The 8,094-nt window shown below is 40.0% G+C and overlaps 1 pseudogene across 1 annotated transcript; it reads left to right on the forward strand.

Annotated features, from left to right (window-relative positions):
- The first annotated feature begins 631 nt into the window (after positions 1-631).
- On the forward strand, positions 632-1,563 carry LOC308341946 (heterogeneous nuclear ribonucleoprotein A1-like; annotated as a pseudogene). The gene has a single exon. The product of its transcript is annotated as a heterogeneous nuclear ribonucleoprotein A1-like (transcript).
- The last annotated feature ends 6,531 nt before the right edge of the window (positions 1,564-8,094 follow it).

An 8,094-nucleotide genomic window follows, 5' to 3' on the forward strand; every position in this document is an offset into this window, starting at 1 on the left:
AGATGCCTTCCACACTTTGGGTCACGGCACTCACCAGTCAGCCTCACAGACATGAGGAGCTGGAGAGGAGGGAACAGTGACAGGAACAGCAGAGCCCTTGAGAGTCTAACTGCCACTGAGAAGGAAAGGCTGGACATTCTGGGGCCAGATTCAGAATCAGGGACTGCCCATTGTTTCTGGTAATTTGCTGAAGATACCCTCCCTCCAGAGACTCCACAGAGTAGCAGACAAGTGGAGTGCGCCAAGCAGAAGCTCCAGGTACCACTCCCGAGCCTGCGCAGGCTTGGCATCCAGCCCAGCTCAGCCTCCACGCAGACGAGCAGGGCGGCCGAGGACAGCACACAGTGCTGAGGGCAGAAATTCAATCCATTGGTCAGCGTGCATGTGCAAAAACGTCCCAGCGCCGCAGAGAAAGACAGCGTGTTGATTTTCACATGGCAGATGAGCGACTCGGATGTAACAGATTTAGTGGCAAATGTAAGGGACATACAGGCTTCGGGTACAGTATTTCCTTTAATACTCCCAACAATCTTGCAAGGTATTCATCCCATCTTAAAGATAAGGAAACTGACGTTCTGCCCATGGACACCACTGAGTAAGCATCATGGAAGTCTCCACTCCCACTGCAGTCATGTCTAAGTCAGAGTCTCCCAAGAGCCTGAACAGCTGCAGAAGCTCTTCTTCAGACGTTTAAGATTTGAAACGACCGATGAGAGTCTGAGGGGCCATTCTGAGCAATGGGGAACACTTAGGGACTGTGTGGTAATGAGAGATCCAAGCACCAAGTGCTCCATAGGCTTTGGGTGGGGGCAGCCATGAATGCAAGGCCACACGAGGTGGATGAAGAGCTGTGGAACCAAAGAAGGCTGTCTCGAGGGAAAGTTCTCAAAGACCTGGTGCCCACTTTACTGCGAAAAAGATTTTTGTTGGTGGCATTAAAAAAGACCCTGAGGAACATCATCTAAGAGATTATTTTGAACAGTATGGGAACGTCAAAGTGGCTAAGATCATGACTGACCTAGGCAGTGGCAAAAAGAGGGGTTTTGCTTTTGTAACATTGGATGACCATGACTCTGTAGACAAGATTATCATTCAAAAAGCCCATCCTGGAACAGTCACAACTGTGAAGTAAGGAAAGCCCTATCTAAGCAAGAGATGGCTAGTGCTTCATCCAGCCAAAGAGGTCGAAGTGCTTCTGGAAACTTCAGTGGTGGTCGTGGAGGTGGTTTTGGTGGGAATGACAACTTTGGTCATGGAGGGAACTTCAGTGGTCCTGGTGGCTTTGGTGGCCGTCAAGGTGGTGGGGGATATGGTGGCAGTGGGGACGGCTATAATGGATTTGGTAATGATGGAAGCAGCTTTGAAGGTGCCAGAAACTATGATGATTTGGGCAATTATAACAATCAATCCTCACATTTTGGACCCATGAAAGGAGGAAATTTTGGAGCCAGAAGCTCTGGCCCCTATGGTGGTAGAGGCCAATACTTTGCCAAAACACAAAGCCAAGGTGCCTATGGTGGTTTCAGCAGCAACAGGAGCCATGGCAGTGGCAGAAGGTTTTAATTACTGCCAGGAAACAAGGCTTAGCAGGAGAGGAGAGCCAGAGAAGTGACAGGGAAGCTATAGTTTACAACAGATTTGTGGACTCAGCCAAGCACAGTGGTGCCAGGGCCTAGCTACTACAAAGACATGTTTTAGACAATACTCATGTGTATGGGCAAAAAACTCGAGGTCTGTATTTGTGACTAATTGTATAACAGGTTATTTTAGTTTCTGTTCTGTGGAAAATGTAAAGCATTCCAACAAAGGATTTTAATGTAGATTTTTTTTGGCACCCATACTATTGATTGCTAAATGTAATAGTCTGATCATGATGCTGAATAAATGTGTCTTTAGAAAAAGAAAAAGATAAGGAAACTGAGATTCAGAAGTTAATGCACTGCCTCACTAAGAACAGAAGCAACAACAGAGCCAATATTCAAACCCAGTCTGACTTCTGAACCCTTTGTTCCAGAGAAGCATCCCGTATGGGCCCCCATATCTACAATCAGCAAATGCTTCAGGACACAAGGACACCATACTTTTGTCAAAAAACTGGCTCTTACCAGATATCTTATTATTGTTTATAAGAATACATAAATAAGAAAATATCTGCAACAGATGAATGGATAAAGAAGATGTGGGGTGTGTGTGTGTGTATATAGATATATATACACACACACACACACACACACATACACACAATGTAATACTATGCAGCCATCAAAAGAAATGAAATCTTGCCATTTGCAACCACATGGATGGAACTAGAGGGTATTATGCTGAGCAAAGTAAGTCAATCAGAGAAAGGCAATTATCATATGATCTCCCTGATATGAGGAATTTGAGAGGCAACATGGGGGGTTTGAGGGGTAGGGAAGGAAAAAATGAAACAAGATGGGATCAGGAGGGAGACAAACCATAAGAGACTCTTAATCTCACAAAATGGACTGAGGGTTGCGGTGGGGGTGGGAGTGGGGCGGGTGGTTGGGTTATGGACTTTGGGGAGTGTATGTGCTATAGTGAGTGCTGTGAAGTTTGTAAGCCTAATGATTCACAGACCTGTACCCCTGGGGCTAATAATACATTATATGTTTTTTAAAAAATCAAAAAAATTTTTTAAAAATACGATTTTGTTAAAAAGACTATTTTAAAACATAACTTTTCTGTACAGTGCAATGAAATTAAGCAGAGTTTGTAATGTATTTTGATTATGCCCAAATTTGACTGATTCACAATAAAGTTAATTACATCTTCAAAAAAAAGAAAGAAAAGAAAATATCTGATTTGGGAGGATTTTCATTAATGAAAACATCAATTACAAGAATATATAAATAAGAAAATATCTATTGATAAAAGTGAGAGAAAAGTAAATGTGTTCTAAACTCAAATAAGGAGCTAGGAGGCCCTGAAGCAGGAGGAAAAGTTAGAGACAGTTCTGACATGCACGTGCAGGCACAAGCCCCCTATTTCCACCAGGGGTACCATTACTGAATATCAGATCTGTAAGCCCAGTTTAATGCAACATACCGCAGATTAGGAACGCAAGAGATTTTCCAGAATTTATGATCAAAAAACCCTCTGCCCACTGAGATTTACAATTTAGGGCCCTTCTTCTCTATAAGCTTCCATGGTCTTACCGCCTATGTTTTAAAAGCATGATTCTGGCGCTATTTCCGTTCCTGGACATTTTGGCTCAAAGAATCAAAGTGGATCTCAGGTTTCAAAGACTCAAGGGAAAAAAGGTCACTATTGACTACTTATTGTTGGACCGACAGCATTTAAGCTGTCCATTTAGGCTTTGATTTTAATATTTCTCCATGAGGAAAGTACGTATTTTTAATAGCGTTCTTTCTTTCAATATGTTTGCAGTGCAACTAAATCACAGTCCAACAGCATGCGTTTTTAAAGCAGAGGCAGTAAAATAAATGGAGTCAATGGTCTATCTTCATTTCCCAGCACAAATTGTTAGTCACGTATTTGCCAGTTTGGTTTGGATTTATAACATGTTCACAGTGATTTACGTGGTATTTACATTATAAACTTTTCATGTAAGCATTGAAGGGACTTCAATTTTTACATTATTTCCTTGAAACTCCTTTTGAAGAAAAAAAAAAAAAAACATGTAACAACAGGGCACAAAGGAGCCAAAACATTAAATTATGTGACAGGTCAGAAGCTACATCGTCACACTGTTTCCTAGGGAAAATAGTGATTCCCCATTTATCTTTCCGAAAGTAAGACCTCCTCCCACACTTGATTGAGGTATAATTCACATATCACAAAATCCCCCCTTTCTTAGTGTAAAGTATGATGAATTCCCGCAATTGCGTACAGTTGTGTCACCACCATCATACGCTGCTCTGCCTTCTGTCACTGAAGTCTTTGCCATTTCTAGGATTTCATATTAACTAAATCATACGTTATGTTTTCCAAAGTGGTTGTACAGTTTTGCATTCCCACCAGCACCGCACGAGAGTTCCAGTTCCTCCTCATCTTATTTGATACATGGGGTTGTCCATACTTTCAAAAATGGCTGTTCCAGAGGACTGGGAATTTTTATCACTGTAGTTTTAGTATTCATTTTCTTGGTGATGAGGGACAATGAGCCTCCTTTTATGTGCTTCGTGGCCATTCCTACATCTCCTTTTATGAAGGGCTTTCAAATCTTTTGACCATCCTCATTGTCAGGTTGTATATAAAGTTGTATGTGTGGCCAATATTTTCTGTCAATTTGTGATTGGCCTTACTGTTTTCCTAACTTTCATTCTCTAGGAGAATAACAGTTTGTAATTTTGATAAAGCCCACTTTAGCAATTGTTTTGTCCTATGCTGGTTAACTTTTAAGGACACCAGAAGTAAAACTCTGCGTGAAAGGAAATGGTATTCCCAACCTCTATCCATCCACTCCTTGTGTTGTCTTCATCCTTTTAGGCATCCTGATTGCTAAACGAAAATTTGTGAGCATCATTCAGGCACCATGGAAATGTGTAAAGATGCCGTAGCAAAAGATACTGCAGAAGGACGAGAGAAGGAAACACACAACAAAAGCTCTTCTTTAAGCAAACTAACTTTCAAAGTAAAGAGCAAAAGAATCAAAGGTCTAAAGATTTGAAATTGAAGAAAAAGAGAGAATGATGCCAGTGGGGGTTTTGTGACTGCTGAGTAACAGCTGGAAACACATGTAAGGGCAGGTGTTAAGAATCCTGCTTCCAGCCAAGGTGAAGTCACTGGGACCAGATCTAGTCTCCAACCAGAAACAACTAAAAAACTGGACAAAACATGAAACAATGCTTCTCAAGACATTGGCCATCAGGTGGTGGAAGATAATGAACCCCGAGAGACTCCAGCAGAGAAGATAAGCACCTGAAGGTGTCCCATATTATTAGTCATTAGGGAAATGCTAATTAAAAGCCACAAAAGATACCTCTTCTCTCCTACTAGAATGTGTAAAGTGCAAAAAACTGACCACATAAGTGTTGGCAAGGATGATGAGGAACTTGAACTCTCTCACACAGCTAGTGGGGACTTCCAAAACTTTGAAAGACATTTAACAGATTTTCTAAAAAGGTAAACATATTCCTTTCCGACTGTGCCATTCCACTCCTGTATTTGTCCAGGAGAAATCAAAGCACGTGTTCAACACAAAGCCTTCAACTTGAATGTTCACAGCAGTGCTTGCTACCCAGTTGTTCACAACGGGAAGTGATTCTGCTTCCCAGGGGATATTTGGAGAATCTGGAGACATTTTGGCTATCACAATGAGTGGTGCTATTGACATATAATGAGTAGAGACCATAAATTCTGCTGAATATCCTAGAGTACACAGGACAGTCCCTCACAACAATTATGTAGCCCAAAATGTCTGTAGTGGCCAGGTTGAGAAATTATGTGTGTAGCTCCAAAAGGGAGCAACCCAAATGTCCTCTAATAGGTAAAGGGACAAACAAATGATGGTATATCCCTACCATGGGATACAACTGACCCTTGAACACAGTTTGAACTGCATGAATCCACGTATACACAGATTTTTTCAGTAAATACAGTATAGTACTATAAATGTATATTCTCTTCCTTATGGTTTTCTTACTTGCATTTTCTTTTCTCTAGCTTACTTTATTGCAAAAATATAATACATGATACATAGAACATACAAAATATGTGTTAATCTACTATTTATGTTATCTATAAGGCTTCTAGTTAACAGTAGGCTATTAGTAGTTACTAATTATACATGGATTATAAATTATATAAATTATATATATTATATAATTTATATAATTTATATATTATAATTATATAAATTATATAATTTATATAAATTATATAATTTATATAAATTATATAATTTATATAAATTATATAATTTATATAAATTATATAATTTATAATCCATATATAATTATATGGATTATACATGGATTTTTTTTTCAAAAGATTTTATTTATTTGACAGAGAGAGACACAGCAAGAGAGGGAACACAAGCAGGGGGAGTAGGAGAGGGAGAAACAGGCTTCCCACTGAGCATGGAGCCCAGTGTGGGGCTCCATCCCAGGACCCTGGGACCATGACCTGGGCCGAAGGCAGAGGCTTTAACCCACTGAGCCACCCAGGCGCCCCTTAAGGGTGTATCTTTTTTTTCACTCAGACTCTTTTTACAATATTCGGTGCTTTCTAGAGTAACTGGATCAGTCTGCTGTTGTAACACTAAATTCACATAATGGCAGCCAACAACCAAAAAAATGTACAATTGTGTAGGTCGTTCTTGCCAAGGCCACCTGCTCATTGTTCTGTGGCTGATGAACTTCCTCTTCTCAGCGTGCCTACTGAAACCAAGGGCATTTAACAATAACTGAACTTAGATAAGCTGTTCTAAATTCTCTTGTACTACCTGTGGGTCTAAGACAGAAATGCCCTGGTAGAAGCTAAAACAAGGTGATCCTAGCTAAGATGAGATGAGATGGATTCTCACCTAGAAAAATGACTTTGGGAGTTGACTAGAAAAAACTGAGGTGTCTGAGTAGAGAAATTGGGGCACAGAGAAAACCTGAAAGAAACCTGGAATTAATTTCCAGTCTAAAGGCCCTGGATTGATTGATCAATGCACTGGCAGAGAGAAAGGGAAGAGGTTTCAAACTAAGAAGAGACAACAAAGCAAAGGGACCTGAGATGTGCTTCTGGAGAAATACTGTAAGAACACCATGTACAGAAGAAGAAGAAAGGAAAAAGAATAAACAACTTATAGTTTCCCCCATGAACAAAGCCTATGGTTCACTGATCTAGTCCTAGAAACCATGAATTCATGGGCTCAATGTATCATTATACCTAGGCTGGAGACTCTGTTTTCTCTGGGTCTCAGGCACGAGAAGTGAGAAAGACATTGGGAGAAACCAGTCCTTGGCGAAATTTGGCCCACATTTCTGAAGTCTCTGCAAGAATTCAACATTACATTAAACGAGAGAAAAAGTCAAAATGATGCAAGTCTGTCTCCTCTGAGAATGACCATTTTAATTTCATTTTCTCATCTGATAAATACTTCAGTTTTAAACACTGCATTTGAACACTTTGGTCCACTGCTAAATATGAAAAGCAAAAGAATTGAAACTTGGCAGAAAAACAGATTAGATGTAGATTACAAACAGAACCATCTGTCACTTTCAGGGAACATATAAACCAGTGCAAGTGACATTAAGTAGCAGTTTTCATGGCACTGCCTATGTGGCAGGAGGAGATCAAAGAAACATGGTCTTTGCTACCTGAGGAAAACAAGGGAAGTTACTCAAGCAGGAAGACTCTTATATAAAATAAACATGGATATGTTTATTTTTATTTTATTTTAATTTCTTTAAATATTTTATTTATTTACTTGAGAGAGACAGCACGAGATGGGAAAGGGGCAGATGGAGAAGCTCCTTGCTGAGCAGGGAACCCAACATGGGGCTCCATCCGGGGACCCTGCGATCATGACCTGAACTGAAAGCAGATGTTTAACTGACTGAGCAGTTAAGGCTCCCCTTTTTATTCTTATTTTAAAGATAGTTTTATCTGTACTGAAAAATAAACAGAAAGAAGCCAAGCAGTGGGCATCATTGCTTCATTTTGTTGAGTGAGATCTACTTGGATACCAAGAATTAGTTTCCTAGATTAACTCATTCTCCAACTGGCTGTCAGTTTGTGTTAGTTGCCTTACATTGTCACTCAAATGCTTCCATTTGAATTGTTTTTATTTATTTTTATATTTTATCATCTAAGTTACATTTATTTTCCTTGAAGATAGTTCCATGTGTGTGTAGTATGCCACACGCACATGCACACACCCACATTCACACGACAGTTCTCACTGCTCACAGCAGTTGTGTTCTGTAGCGAATACTGCAATGGCTCCTAGAGAAACACAGGACTAGCATCTTTCCAGTCTCCGGTCACATTTTCATCAACTGGTAGATACATAACCTTGTTTTATGGGTGTTCTGCTTTGAGACCCCTATTTAATTTATATTGTTGATTCGTTTACTTGAACTCATGGACAACAGCATCATATCTCATGCCTGTAGA

Source organism: Martes martes, assembly GCF_963455335.1.
Source record: "Martes martes genome assembly, chromosome: 4".
Taxonomy (NCBI): Eukaryota; Metazoa; Chordata; class Mammalia; order Carnivora; family Mustelidae; genus Martes; species Martes martes.